The sequence below is a fragment of the Pipistrellus hanaki genome, assembly GCF_964339955.1.
Source record: "Pipistrellus hanaki genome assembly, chromosome: 9".
In the NCBI taxonomy this organism is placed as follows: Eukaryota; Metazoa; Chordata; class Mammalia; order Chiroptera; family Vespertilionidae; genus Pipistrellus; species Pipistrellus hanaki.
Window position 1 is genome coordinate 17,841,209 of NC_140511.1, and position 16,257 is coordinate 17,857,465.

General features: G+C 42.2%; 1 pseudogene across 1 annotated transcript; it reads left to right on the forward strand.

The window, feature by feature from the left end:
- Nucleotides 1-13,491: 13,491 nt before the first annotated feature.
- On the forward strand, nucleotides 13,492-14,506 carry LOC311627614 (zinc transporter ZIP1-like; annotated as a pseudogene). The gene is made up of 2 exons: nucleotides 13,492-13,669; nucleotides 13,778-14,506. The product of its transcript is annotated as a zinc transporter ZIP1-like (transcript).
- The last annotated feature ends 1,751 nt before the right edge of the window (nucleotides 14,507-16,257 follow it).

Consider the following 16,257-nt stretch of genomic DNA (forward strand, 5'->3'; position numbering starts at 1 on the left):
TGTGTTTTGTATAAACACATGAGATTAAAAGATGGACTTAGATGTTGTGGCAGGCTGAATAATGTCACCCAAAAAATACCCATTCCATCCCTAGAACCTGAGAATGCTGCTTTATACAGTAGTCCCTCCCTTTTTCATGATTTCACTTTCCCCAGTTTCAGCTACCCATGGTCACCCATGGTCCAAAAATATTAAATGGAAAATTCCAGATGTGAACAATTCATGAATTTTAAATTATGAATCATCCCTTTGATCAGCATATCAATGCTGTATACAATATCTGTTCATTGCTTAGTTCTCCGTTATCACATCAACTCTTGCTGTATCGCAGTGCTTGTGTTCTAGTGACCCTTATTTTACTCAATATTGGCCACAAATACAAGAATAATGATGCTGGCAATTCAGATATTCCAAAAGTGCTTTCTTTAAGTAAAAAAAAAACAAAACTATGTACGTATAGGAAAAAAACATAGTATGTATAGGAGTTGGTACCATCCATGGTTTCAGGTATCCACTAGGATCTTAAAACATATCCTCATGGGTGAGGGGAGCTACTGGATAGCAAAAGAGGCTTTGGAGAGAGATGGAGAAAGCATCACAAGCCAAGGAATAAAAGCAGTCACTAGCAGCTCAGAGGGTCAAAAATAAGGTAGCCCTGCCAACTTTAGCCTTACCTGTAGCCCAGTAAAACTGACCTCAGACCTCTGACCTCCAGAACTGTAAGAGAATAAATTTGTGTTGCCATCATGCTGGTTGTAATTTGTTGTAGCAGCCATAGGAAACCAAAGCAAATGCACATATACTATCATGATATACTGTCAAGTGGGGCGGGGGGGGGGGGGGGGGGGGAGTTGCAGAGTTGCAGAATAACTGTATAACAACATGATTTCATTTTAGTAAAACCACCAATTAAGTAACTAAGTATCTTTATATGTACATATATATCTACACACATATCTCTATATTTTCCGTGTCCAGGCTACTGATATTAGTTTAGGTCATGGGAGTGGTGGTGGAAAAAGTGAGGAGAGGAATAAGGGAGGAGAAATGGCCTTACCCATCTTCATTTCATGTTCTTACTATGGGAAAATTCTACTTCTGCAATTTGAAAAATAGTCAGTAAAGACATTATTCAAGAGGAGAATCCAAGATGGCTGCACAGGTAAACACCTAACCGCAGCCACACATAACAATTTCAATAAAATACAACTAAAATATAAAATGCACATTACCCAGAACTACAGGAAAGTCGATTGACTGGAAATTCTACAATGAGAAGCAAGGAGAAAACCAGAACGAAGAGCAGAGGAGCTATAAAAGCTTAAGGTACAGAGACACGCGACGCGCGTGGAGAGGATGGAGCCGGAGAGGAGGGGGAGCCTGAGTGCCTGGCTGGCGTTCCCTAGCGGGAAGGAGATAAAAGCTTTGACTGTGCTGAACCCCAGACCCGACTGCTCTGAACCCCAGTTCTAGGCCAGACCCTGGGGACCCAGGCTCAAACAGAGGGAGCTGGGGCTGTGAGGCGGAATCCCAGGGGAGCGGAGAAAGGAGGTCCCGGAGGCGCGCACATTGCATGCAGAGGAGGGATGGCTGGCTGTGCGGCAGGATTGCCCTGGCAGGAAGGAGACAAATGCTCCAGACTGCTCTGAACGCCACCTCCAACTCCACTTCCAAATGAACTGAACCCCAGTTCCAGGCTCATTGGGGGAGAGACTAGACTATTTGGTAGCAGGCGAAAATCGAGGGCACCTTTCTCTCAGAGGTGCTTGCAACGAGTACCAAAGGACCCTAAGGAATACTGAGACTCAGGAGCCGCATAGGGTGGGGCTGAGGGAAGCCAAGGCTGTAGGCTCCACCCTGAAACTACATCCAAGCAGAACACAGAGACTTTTAAGGCTACCAACTCAGGGAAGCTGTGAAAATGTAGAGACAAGGAAAAAGATCACAAACGAAAGAAATGGAGGACAAAAAGCTACTGGATATAGAGTTCAAATCTACGCTTATAAGGTTTTTCAAGAATTTCCTAGAAAAGGTCGATAAGACCTATGAGGATATGAAAAGGGATCAACTAGAATTAATAAGGAATCAACAAGAAATAATAAGGGATCAACAAGAAATAAAGAATACATTGTCTGAAATAAAACTTATTATACAGAGTCCTAAAAACAGAATGGAAGATCGCAAGAATCAAGTCAAAGATTTGGAACATAAAGAGCCAGAAGACACTCCTCCACAGAAGCAAGAAGGCAAGAGAATCCAGAAAGTTGAAGATAATGTAAGAAACCTCTGGGACAACTTCAAGCGAACCAACATCAGAATTATGGGGGTCCCAGAAGATGAGAGAGAGCAAGGTATCGAAAACATACTGAAAGAAATAGTGACAGAAAACTTCCCCCACCTGGTGAAAGAATTAGACTTACAAGTCCAGGAAGCGCACAGAACTCCAAACAAAGGGAATCCAAAGAAGACCACACCAAGACAAATCATAATTAAGATTCCAAGAGCAAAAGACAAAGAGAGAATATTAAAAGCAGCAAGAGCAAGGTAGGTAGTTACCTATAAAGGAGCACCTATACCATTGTCAGCTGATTTCTCAACAGAAACCATGCAGGCCAGACGGGAATGGCAAGAAATATTCAAGGTGATAAATACAGCCAAGAACCTACAGACAAAGATAATCTACCCAGCAAAGCTATCACTCGGAATCGAAGGCCAGATAAAGAGCTTCACTAATAAAAAAAAAAAGTAAAAGGAGTTCATCACCACCAAACCAGAATTATATGAATTGCTGAAGGGGGTTCTTTCAGAAGAGAAAGTAAATAAAGATAAAAACTATGAACAACAAATACGTAACTATTAGAACAAGTGAATCTAAAAGCCAAGGAAATTAAAAAAAAAAAATCTGATGAACAATATTAACTGTTGAATATAATAGAATCAGAGGTATGGAAGGGCAGTGAACTGATGATTCTTGGGGAAAAGAGGAAAGGGGGGTGTGGGAAGAGACTGAACATAAACTGTGCACCTATGGATAAGGACAATGGGGGGTGGGGAAAGGGCAGAGGGTGGGGTGGGAACCTGGTGGAGGAGAGCAACGGGAGGGGGTGGGGAAGAGGAACATTTGTAATAATGTGAACAATAAAGATTTATTAAAAAGAAAAAAAAGAAAAAAGAAATTTAAAAAAAGACATTCAATAAATCACATTAATCCTCATTCAAAACATGATAGACTCAACATATCACCCCACAGGAAAACGGGATTGGGAAATATAGCCTACCACTGATAGGGACTCTAAAGTTCTAAACTAACATATAGGTAGTATTTTCTAAACAGAAAACCCTTGTCAAAAAGCAGTAATGATAGTAATGCTCTAGCATTGATCTAAAATAAATTCATCCCCTTACTGAGGATTATTGATCAGTCTACATTATTTTAGTATCTGGATTAAAATAAATTGAGTGGATCCATGGCACCAATGTTTTTTGTTGTTGTTGTTGTTGTTAAAGAAAATTAACTGGAAAAGAATTTACTTGGGTGTTGGAGATTTTGTACATAACAACCTTCTACTTACAAATTCCAAAAGATACCGCTTATTGAGCACCTACTGTGTGCCAGATATGTTATAAACATTTTCGTATTTTTAAAATATGTCTTTATTGATTTTAGAGAGAAAGGAAGGGAGAGGTATAGAGATATAGAAACATTAATAATGAGATAGAATCATGGATCAACTGCCTCTTACCTACCCCCTACTGGGGATTGGAGCCCAAAACCCAAGCACGTGCTCTGACCTGGAATAGAACCAGCATGGGTCAACACTCAACCACTGAGCCACACCAGAGGGCTAAACATTTTCAACCCTGTTCCAGTTATCAATTAATGTACCAAATCACCCAAAATGTTAGTGGTTTCAAACAACTATCATTTTATTATCTCTGTGGTTTCTGTGGGCCAGAAATTTAGGAAGGTCTGGGCCAGAATATCTGGCTCAAGTCTTCCATGCAGTTCCAGTCAGAAAGTAGCTGAAGCCAGAAGTCCCACAGTGGGGAGAGATGGGGGACAGAGAGGTGGGGTGATAGGGCTGGAGCAGCTAAGGGCCTGATCAGCATATCTCTCTCCTCTTAGTCCTCACAACCTGGTGACTTCAGGGTAATTGGCTGCTTACTTGGCACCTGGTTTCCCTCCCCACCCTGCTTCTGCCCCCAAGCAAGTGTCCTAAGAGAGAAAACAAAACAAAACAAAACAAAAACATGTAGTTGATATACTCCAGTCAAAGACCATCATGAATATACATGTATTATAGTTAAACAAATTCATTACTCCCAGCAGTAAGGGAGAAAAAACCCCATGGGAGAACTACAGATGTCTCAGTAAGAGGATGTGAGAGCCTAGTCTGCATGGCTCAGTGGTTGAGCATCAACCTATGAACCAGGAGGTTACAATTTGATACCCAGTCAGGGCACATGCCCAGGTTGTGGGGCATGTGGGAGGCAGCCAATCAATTATTCTTTCTCATCATTTGTGTTTCCATCTCTCTTCTTCTCCCTTCCTCTCTGAATCAATAAAAATATATATTTTTTAAAAGAGGACGTTAACCAGGGGAAAAAGGAGACATATGTAAAATTTTAGACAATAAAAAAAAAGAGGATGTTAGAAAGAACCTATTAAAGGATTTGGGCTTTGCTTGGGTTATTTGAGGGAAGGTCTGAGGAAGGAGGAATTGATTCTCTCTGGATTGAATGCTGTCTGATTGGATGCAATTCTGATTGGTATCTCAATTATCCTACTAAAGAGCAGACTAAGGTAAGGATAAAACTGCACTTGGTGAAGAAGTTGCCTCACTCATTTTGAACAAGAGAAGGAGAGTTGGTATTTCGTGAGTGGCACAGTGACCTTGTTTTTGTGCTCAGATAAATTTATGAGCTGGCCTTGCTTTGACTCATTTTATCATGGTCTCAGAACAACCATGTCTGAGAATGATACTCTTAAGATTGTTTGTGCTCAATAAGAGGAAAAATATGGCCGGCTTCCAAATGTTAAAGACTGATTTTTCCCCCCTCAGTATTGCCTTTCATGACCTAGCTTCAGAAGTCACAGAGCACCATCAATACCATAATCACAAACCCAGATACAAGGGAAAACACTCTTATGAACTGAATGTTTGTGACCCTCCAAAATTCATGCTTTGAAATCTAATTCCCAATGCGACGGCATTTGGAGGTGGGGATCAGGGGAGGCTGTGGAGCAGGAGAGTTGAGCCCTGTGAGAGGCCAGAGAGCCAGCTGGCTTTGCTCCAGCACGTGAGGATTCTATGGGAAGCTGGCAGTCTACAACCCAGGAGAGGGCTCTCACCAGAACCCGGCCATGCTGCTACCCAGACCTCAGATTTCCCTCTTCCTGACCGTGAGAAATAAAGGTTTGTTGTTTACGGCACCCAGTCTACGTTAATTTGTTAAAACAGTCCCAACAAAATAAGACAACCCCCTACATCGTGATAGGAGCTATGAGAGGTCATGAGGTTTAGGAAATATTGCTGCAGCCACCATTGGAAAATGGAGTCTGCCACACACGCTTTCTAAAAATGCTAGGCTTATTAGCATTTATTAACTTGTTAGCACTATTTTTAACAGGCTTGTTCACTCTGTTTTTTCAGGTGCTCAGAAAGATTAAGTAGCATGCTCAAGGTCTTCAGAATAGTAACTGACTCGTATCAAGGTCACCAGGCTGCCTCTCTGGTTTAACTGACAAGCATTCCTGAGCTCCTTTCACAACATCTCTATCACTCTGTTTTTCAAAAGTAATTGTAAATAAACAGGCTTCCAAATCTCAGAGTTAAACTCTGTGAAGAAAGGGAATAGAATGGTGGTTACCAGACAATGGGTGAAATGGGGAGGAATTGGTCAAAGAGTACAAGCTTTCAGTTATAAGATGAACTAGAGGCCCGGTGCATGAATTTGTGCATGGGTGGGGTCTCTCAGGGTGGCCTGCAAAGATTGGGTCCCAGCTTGTCACCCCAGCCTCGCAGCCCCTCAGCCCTGCCTGGCATCCCACCTTGGCGTGGTGCCGCCCCCCTCACCTGTTTCAACATCCTGCCTGCAGGACAATTGATCGAGGCCGGGGTCCTCCCTCTCCCCCCCACCCAGCTCCCTCAGCACCTGGGAGCCGGGTGGCAGACTGTGGGGGAAGTCTTGTGAGGCTGAACCCTGACCCTGTGGGATCTATGCTAACTCCAGGTAGTTAGTATCAGACTTGGATTGAATTGCAGGCCACCCAGTGAGTATCTAGAGAGTGGCAGAACTGGTCATTGATATGGAAAATCTACAGGTCTGGTGTCAGAAGTGTTCTATGGGTAAAAACAGATTCTAGTAACCTCCAAACTGAAAAACATTAAGTGTCTATCGACAGTGTAGCATATAAATATCTACAATGAAGTACCATATTGTGTAGTGGGAAAGTATGGGATGAATCTCACAGATATATATATGGAGTGAGAAAAGCCAGAACTACTCAATGCTTTCACTTACATGTATTTCAATAAGTTCAAAAAAGTAAAACTACTCTATTATGATTGGAATCGGGATAGTGGTTACTTTTAGTGTTATGGGTTGAATTGTGACTCCTCCAAAAAATACGTTGAAATCCTAAATCAGGTACCTGAAAATGTGACTTTATTTGGGAAATAAGGTCCTTGATGATCAGGTAAGATAAGGTTCTACTGAATTAGGATGAACCCTAATCTAATACTGATGTTCTTACAAGAAGAGGGAAATTTGGACACAGAGATGTGGAGGGAGAATGCCAGCCGATGAGGGAGGCAGATTTTGGAGGGATACGGTTACAGGAAGAGGAATTCCAAGGATTGCTGGCAACTCCAGCAGCTAGAAGAGAGACATGGAACAGATTCTTCCCAGAGCCTCCAGAAGGAACCAGGTTTGCCAGTACCTTGATTATGAACTTTTAGCCTCCAGAACTGCAAAAGAATAAATTTCTGTCATTTAAGACACCCAGTTTGTGGTAATCTTCTTGGCAGTCCCACAAAACTATTACATTGTAGGGAGCTATGAAGTGGGAGAGAACATGAAGGAGTCTTCTGAGGTACTAAAGAATGTTTGTATCTTGGCTCAAGTAGTGGTAACATGGTATACACATATTTAAAAAGTCATAGAGCTACACTTTTATGTGCACTTTAAGTTATACCAAATTTTTAAAAGTAGATAAAAAGGAAACCAAACGGAAAAAAAAAACCATAGTACATATTGTACAATAAAGTAAAGCAAAATGAGGCTGCTGAAAAAGATTATCTCTTACATGCCTCAAAACCTAAAGACTCTCTTTTTTTATTGATTGATGAGAGAGATCCATTTGTTGTTCCACTTATTTATGCATTCATTAGTTGATTATATGTGCCTGACTGGGAATTGAACTCATAACCTTGGCATATCAGAATGACACTCTAACCAACTGAGCTACCTGGCCAGGGCCCTAAAGATTCTTCATAAGAGCTTCTGTTTTAGTAGAAAAACAATGGAATCCCCACAGGTGAGGATTAACTTAAAAAAAAAAAAAAAAAAAAGAGTCGTTCAGGTCTAAACTCTGCTGATCCAAAGCTCAGTCTGATAATAAACCCTGAGGTGATACTGCACAGAGACAGGTCTTATTCTAATTTTTTCAGTCAGGGTCCAGTTATAACTGGGAACCATTTTAAACATAAAGGATCTAAGAGAATTAGGTGCTTACAAAAGAAAACCTTTTGAGTGCCTGGAGAAGCAGACACTAGTCCCATTTCCAGGGATGACTTGTAGAAAGAACAGCACCGTAGAACTAGCTGGCCCGGGACTCGGCCTCTAAGCAGTCTGGGACACAGCATGGAGACCGTGATGGATCACGAAGTCTCTGCCACACACGTGGTAGTTGTCAGCTCACTCCATGCCTGTCAGATGTCCAATGCCTTGCCTCTTGCTACCAGCAAAGCTATGAATTGAAGGAAAAAAAAACCAACACCCCACCCCCATACTTGGTAGTGGAAAATACTAGAAGTGCTACCACATAGCCTTTGTCTCACTCCCACCTTTAAAAGCATACAAAATGCATCTAATTTGTGGAAATGGTATCACAACTACAAGGGAGTCTTAAAAGTGCAGTTTGTAACTTTTCAGACTCTGAGTATAAGAAGGGAAAATGGAAGGCATTGGAAATGGGGGTTGAATCATGAATTACATTCTGTATAATTCAGCTCTTTGGCTACTCAATAGCCATACTTAACCTTCTAAACAACAGAAAGAGCAAAAACAATCTGCTCCTACCTAACAGGATGCAATTACCCTTCCTAATAAAAGGACAGGAAATCTCTCATAAGAAGGGTAGGTTCAAGTTCTCAGGAATCACTGCCTCCATCTCAGGGTGCTGCTCATTCCTCATCTTGTTTAGTCCCAATCCTACCATCAGATTCTGTAAGCAGGGGGCTAAACTATGCAAATAAGGAGAAAGGAAGAAGAAAAATGGTGGAAATTGGTTCTTGTGTAGAAATATTATACCTGAGACAGGACATGAGTGCATCTATTTATTTGGAAGGGGATCCTACAAAGTGGGAATAAAAGAATGGGGTGTATGAGACAGGAAAGGTGGAAATACAATAAAGTATGTGCCCTGGCTGGTGTGACATGGGTTGGAGTATCAATGGTCCTGAGTTCAATTCCCGGTTAGGGCACATAGGAGGCAACCAATTGATGTTTCTCTCACATCCATGTTTCTCTCTCTCCCTCTCTCCCTTGCTCCCTCTTTTCCTCACTCTTCCTCTCTCTCTGGAAGCAATTTTTAAAAATCTTCCAGTGAGAATGATAGATAATAGATAGATAGATGATAGATAGATAGATAGATAGATAGATGATAGATAGATAGAAGATGATAGATAGATAGATAGATAGATAGATAGATAGATAGATAGATAGATAGATATAGATAGATATAGAATCCATATTGAACTGGTTACCATTGGGGGTAACTGAGCTCATTCCACTGGGAATCCCCTGAGGCACAGATCAAATGCAACTCCCAGTTCTCCCTCTAAAGAACAGAGATGGGCACTTATCCAACAATTCCAACCCCCCGGGGTAGAGAGTTACCCTGGGCATTAATGCCTCTCCCGTTCTGGGCTGCCCTGTGCATGGTTCTAACAACTGCAGAGGAAGCCCTAAGCAGAAAAACAGAAACACTCGCAGTGAGGCACTGCCTGCGAGCAAAGGCATCGTCTGCCAGGGGGACTGTGTGCAGTGACTGCAGATGGAATCAAAGAGCACCAATGTAACGTGCAGAAAGGAAAAATACCTGGGTTGCTACTCCAGGTCCTATTTTCGCTCCAGGGCCTAAAACCACAGCTGACGTTTATGGTTTGCTTCTTCGTTACTCGTTCGGTGTTCCCTTTGCCAACAACCGGTTTGGTTCTTACCTGGTAGGATGCTCCAAACTGATAACTAGTAAAATGCAGGTTTTAGGCGCCTGGCTCCGGAGTTCTATTTTCTGGGTTTAAACCCCAGCTCTGCCACTTATGAATTCTGTGACCTTGGTCATGTTATTGAATCTCTCTCTGTGCCTCGATGCTCGCCTGTAGAACAAAGATAATGAAAGTGTCTCCAGCATAGGGTTATTGTGAGAATTCGGTGAGTTGATAATATGTGAGATGCTTAGAAGAGTAAATGACACATAGTCGATGCCATGTAAGCTGTTGTTTACTTCCTGAGAAGTCCTGCCTGTATCAGGTAGCTTAGCTTTCCATTAACTTTTATCACTGGCATGGCACGTAAGAGTCAATCAGAGGCCTCCCTAGATCCCAGAAAAACTTTTTTTTTCTTTGTCCCCTGTATTGCTAGCGACAACACTATATATCCTGATGATAAAGAGCAATCATCTAGTAAGTGCAGTGACCCTTTGTTAGCCAGTAGTGAACAATCAGACACTGGACTGCTATTGCAAAAACACCCAAAAGTCTTCACCACCCATGCTCAGCAGTAGAAGTTACAGACAGATGACCTCTCTCTCACCTCTAACTTTCAAATCTTGATCATACACATCTTGCAAGAACCTAGCTGCTGTCAATATTTTCAATGTACTTACCGTTAGATGTGCCTTCTGAAATATTTATAGGTACAAAGAAATGACATCTTAAGTTTGTTTTTTAAAATTCCAACACTAAAAAAGTGGAGAGGAATAGATGGAACAATAGTGGCAAACTATTGGTAATTGTTGAAGCTGGATGTGGGATCCAAAATATTAGCCTTCCGACTTTAGTAGATGTTTGTAATGTCCATCCTGAAGGTATGCACTTTTTTTTTAAGCCACAAAAAAGTCTGGAAATCTAATTTTTACCTTTCCAGACCTGGCTAACCAGGAAAGCTCACTGGAAGGAAATCAAGGGCTAGGAAGGATGGAGATCAAGTGCTAAGTCATAATGTGACCACCTACACAAAACACAAAAAAGTCGATACATAGATTAGAAAGCCTTTGTCCCATGATAGAGTCCATCTCTCCAGTAAGTACTTATTTCTGCATTTCACAGACATAAACAAAAGTCTTGGATAGTGCTGAAGGTTACAAATTTTGGGGTTTTATTTACCAACACGAAGATTAGTCTAAGCACAGTGTTTATTAGCAAAAAACACAGGTGATGTCCACTGTGGGAGTTAAATAACTCGTGCATTGATTCTTCTTGGGATTTTGTGTTGTTGCTGTTTTAAAATATGTTTTATTGATTTCTTTAGAGAGAGAGAGGAAGGTAGAAGAAAGAGAGGGAGAAAAATCAATCAGCTGCCTCCTGCACACTCCCCACCGGACTGAGCGGGCAACCGGGAATTGAAGCGGTGACCACTTGGCATCTGGGATAAACAACTGAGCCACACCGGCCAGGGATGATTCTTCTCAAAGTCAACAGACTTTTAGCCCTCTTTCTATTTATCTTTATTTTAACTAGGTCACCTCTATTGGAAATGTCAAAGGGAAAGAAATTACGGAGAAAAAAGCGTAAGAAGTTAGGTTCATTACATAGAGTTGTTCCGCATAAAATTTATATTGTACACTATTGCCTTATTGTTCAAATACTGAAGTGCTTTTGAAAAAGTTTCCAAGCAGGAGTTAAAAAAAAAGAAAAAGAGAAAAAAAAAGGAGAAGAGGTTTGAACATTTAGGAGGTAATGGAACATCATTTAAAGTACTGCTTTTGAAAAGTAAGGAGGTAAGCACTTGAGAAATTTGTGCATATAGCATTGAGTGCATGTAAAGATGATATTTTAAGATCAGGAAAGAACTAAAGGTCTTATTGAACTGCTGACAGTTTTTAAAAGTATTGAAAAGCTATAGTAGCAGAAAGAATTGAAAAGGCAACTACAGTGCCATCCTGTCTCAATTATATAGGGACTGTCCCCTGATGTTTCTTATGATTATCCTCACAAGCTCAACCCACTTGTCAGCAAAAATTAAATGGCAAAGTTATAGTGCTATTATTACTAAGATGCTGCCCACTTTTACAAAACACTTTTCAAGACATTCACTAATGCATTACAGTGTATTGTGATAAATAATTAAAATAAAATAAATTCAGAACAGCTAAATAATTTAAACACTTGTCAAAATAAATCAGCTATGAATATTTTTAGATTTAATATATTTTATTTTCGTGCTTCGATTTACTTGTTTTCTCATTATCAGATAAAGTAAAATTAATAAAACAGTTGAACTTGTCCTGGCCAGTGTGGCTCAGTTGGGTGAGCATCATCCCATGCACAGAGAGATTGCCAGTTCAATTCCCAGTCAGGGCATATGCACAGGTTTCAGGCTTGATCTCCTGTATGGAGGCAGCAGGAGGCAGCTGAATGATGTTTATCTGTCATTAATATTTCTCTCTCTCTCTCTCTCTCCCTCACTCTCTCTCTCTCTCCCTTCCTTTCTCTCTCTAAAATCAATAAAAACATTTTTTAAAGTTAAACTTTTAACTTATATATGCCAAATAACATCACATTGACTGTCCTGCAAAACTCAATTGTTAGAAAACAAACTTAAATGCATCAACAAAAGACTTATAAAGTTTGCAATTTGAATGGATTTCTACAAGTTATGAGAGTCCAGAATTCAAATAGCAGTATTCTCTCTATATAAGTATACATTTTCAAAGACGATATGTCCCAATTTTTGGTTTAATGTATGCAGTGCTTAGGCTAAAGACATTAGTGTGCATATATCCTATATAATAAAAGGCTAATATGCAAATCAACTGAACAGCAGAATGGCTGGTCACTATAATGTGCACTGGCCACCAGGGGAAAGGTGCTCAATGCAGGAGCTGCCCCCTAGTGGTCAGTGTGCTCCCCCAGGGAAAGCATCGCTCAGCCAGAAGCCGGGCTCACGTTGGCAAGTGCAGCAGGGCTAAGGATGTCCAATAAGCCGTCAGTTGGACATCCCCCAGGGATCCCGAACTGCAAGAAGGCACAGGCCAGGCTGAGGAGCTCCCCTCCCGCCAACTTCCCCCCCCCCACTGCTGAGTGCACAAATGTATATGTATATATGTATATATGTATATATGTATATATGTATATATGTATATATGTATATATGTATATATGTATATATGTATATATGTATATATGTATATATGTATATATGTATATATGTATATATGTATATATGTGTATATATGTATATATGTATGTATGTATATATGTATATATGTGTATGTATATATGTATATATGTATATATGTATATGTGTATATGTGTATATGTGTATATGTGTATATGTGTATATGTATATATGTGTATATATGTATATATATAACTTACGACTTTATTGGCAAAATATAACATGTATAATGAAAGTTGACTAACAAAGTAAAATAGTATTATATCAAGCACCATAATTCTACAGAGATTCAGAATTAGGTGAAATGATCCCAGCCTCAGAGAAGACTTCCTGAGGGGAAAATACCCTTTTTCTTGCCCTGAGCTTTAAAGTATAGTTAGGATCTTGAACAGGTGAGAAGTACGAGAGCATTTGGAAGCAAGGTAAAAAGTAGAATATTGTGTGTGCCCACGGAAGAATAAGCAAAAGAGCCTGGCTATAACAAGCAGAATACCTAGTTACCTCAATCAAAGAGGTCTTCTCTAAGGCGTATGGTATTAAGACCATCAAAAACTAATGACCAGGGGAGGCTGGGGCAAGGTTAATGGGTGGGGGGTGGGGAGAGAAGGATACATATGTACTACTATTTGTAATATTTTAAACAGTAAAAAAAATAATGAACAAGAAAAAATTCTCAAGGCAGCCAAGGAAAAGAAGAAAGTAATCTATAAAGGAAAGCCCATTTGGTTACATTGGACTTCTCAGTAGAAACTCTACAAGCCAAATATTCAAACTATTGAGGGAAGTTACCAGCCAAGGATGATCTGTCCAGCAAAGTAATCCTTTAAAAAGGAAAGTGAGGCCCGACTGGAGGCTGGAACCGAGCGGATGCCATGCAGTGAGACCCTTGTGAGGTCCGAGAGTCACTGGAGCACCCACAGCCACCATGGGGCCCTGGGAGAACTGGAGCTCCTGGTGTGGCGCCCAGAGGCCGTGGGCCTGGAGGTGAAGGTGGAGGCCTTGATGCTCCTGCTGGTGCTCCTGCTGGTGCTCCCACTCATCTGCAGTCTGGTGCCCATCCGTGTCCCTCACCAGCCTGAGCTAACCCGGAAGCCTGAGCCTTTCGCCAGAAAGCCCTGACTGAGCCTTGTAAGCTGCTTCGCTTGGGGCGGAGGGGTCGGGGGGGCGGGTCTGGCTACCTGTCTCCCGAACCTGTTGCCTGAGTACTTATCTGCCATAGATGGGCCCTGGCAGCCCTGCACATGATGCTCCAGTTCCCCTACAAGAGTTTACCCTGGTCGTGGGCTTCATCCTGGTCCTGGTGATGGAGCAGATCACGCTGTCTCACAAGGAGCAGTCAGTGCCACCAAGGGTGCTGCTGGGAACAGCACTGGCAGGTGCAAAGCCTCCCACAGACAAGCAGAGCTCTGGCAGCTCCCTCAGCCCTGCGTGCCCATGTACTGGCTTCCTCCCTGGCTCTGCCCTCAGAGTTCGAGGGGCTGGCAGTGGGACTGCAGCGACCGGGCTGGGGCCATGGAGCTGTGTCTGGCTTTGCTGCTCCATGAGGGTATGTGGCCGTCAGCTTGTCTGTCCCTGAGGCTGCTGCAGAGTCACCTGTGCGCAAAGGTGGTGACTGGCTGTGGAGTTCTCTTCTCATGCACGACACCCCTGGGCACTGGGCTAGGTGTAGCTCTGGCAGAGTCAGCTGGCCCACAGCACCAGCTGGCCCAGTCTGTGCTGGAGGGCAGGGCAGCTGGCACCTTTCTCTGTATCGCCTTCTTGAAATTCCTGTCCCAGGAGCTGGCCACTTCCGAGCAGAGGATCCTCAAGGTCATTCTGCTCCTATCAGGCTTTGCCCTACTGACGGGCCTACTCTTCATCCAAGTCTAGGGGGCTCCAAGAGGGGCAGAGAAGATTGGGGACCAGGTGCCCTTGACCCACCTCCCCTCCTCAGGAATTGAGGACCAAAGAGTTCTCTGAGAGGTGGGATGGAGCCTTTGGGACAATTTGGCCAACAGGAAAGAAGTGGGTAGACAAGAGCCTGATCTTCAGGCTTAGGGGACAAGGCATTAGTGTTAGGGAAGACACTCCACGGGCACAAGCTGACACTGGGGAGGCTAAAGTTGGGTACGGTACCCAGATGCTTTGGGATGGAAGTAGAGAGGACACAGGCCCAGAGTCAACAGTTCTCTTGTTTCTAGCCCATCTCATCCCTCTGTCATTTGGAGTGGATCCCTCCTAATTTTCTTGGCTCCTGCTCTCATATCTATCTCCCTCTTCCCTTCTCCCAAGACACGAGTGCCAAGTGGCCTCTTTCTGCCAGTTTTGGTACCTTTTCTGTCTTCTCTAGTTCTGCTTACTCTTAAGTATATTTTATTGATTTTTACAGAGAGGAAGGAAAAGGGATAGAGAGTTAGAAGCATCGATGAGAGAGAATCATCGATCAGCTGTCTCCTGCACACCCCGACTGGAGATGTGCCTGCAACCAAGGTACATGCTCCTGACCAGAATGGAACCTGGGACCCTTTAATCTGCAAGCCAACGCTCTATACACTGAGCCAAACCGGTCAGGGCTGCTCACTCTATTGTTAAAGTGCCAAATAAGATGCCTCCCTCATTCTTAAAGCACAGTGAGGTGCTGAGCAGTGAAGGGGTCCTCTTACTCCTTATTTTAGCCCCAGATTCTAGGGTGGGACAGAAATGTTTGCTGAGTTGGAGTAAAGGGAGGGTTGGCAGATCCACGGGCCCTCCGATTGCTGCACTCTAGGAACAGTGTCATGGATATGGTGCCCCAAACCCAGATGATACACATTGAGCTGCCAAAATATTTTAGATCATAGAAGTCCAAGGAGGGAAGGGCAATGTTCAACCCCAGGGTTATTTTTGGGAGGGTAGAGCTGTGCACAGGGCTGAAATCTATTTTACTTACTGATCTGTTTTGGGATATGTTTCCCAAATAAAAAATGTTTCTCTAAAAAAAAAAAAGAAAGTGAAATAAATACTTTTGCAGACATATTGAAGCTGAGAGACTTTATCACCAGAAGCCTTCCATTGCAGGAAGTACTCAAAGGGGTTATTCTACCAGAAACAAAGAACAAAAGGTCACAGAACTACTACAGGTATGATCACCAACAGACCTACAGCATAAATGGATAATTTGTGACAACAACATAAAGGTGGAGGGAGTAAAGGTCTGAATTTGCAAAGGAGGATGAATATCAGATGCATACAAAAGAAAAAGGACTAGTGTATATATGAAACTTTCTTTTTTTCTGGCCTAATGGTAACCACACATGACAAACCCAAAATGGAGACACATAGTTTTAAAAAAAGAGGAAACAGAGGAAAGAAGTATGAATACTACCAAACAAAAACACGAGACAGCAACACAAAGAAAAAGAACCACTGGAGGCAACAGAGCTACCAGAAAACAAAAGATAAAATGGCTATAGAAAATTCTTATATGTCAATTATTACCTTAGATGTAAATGGACCGAATTCACCAGTAAAGAGGCACAGAGTAGCAGATTGGATCAAAAAACAAAACCCAACCATAAGCTGCCTTCAGGGGACACATCTAAGCTGCAAAGACAAAGTCAGACTCCAAGTGAAAGGGTAGAAAATGAATCTCCACGCAAATAAGATCCATAGAAA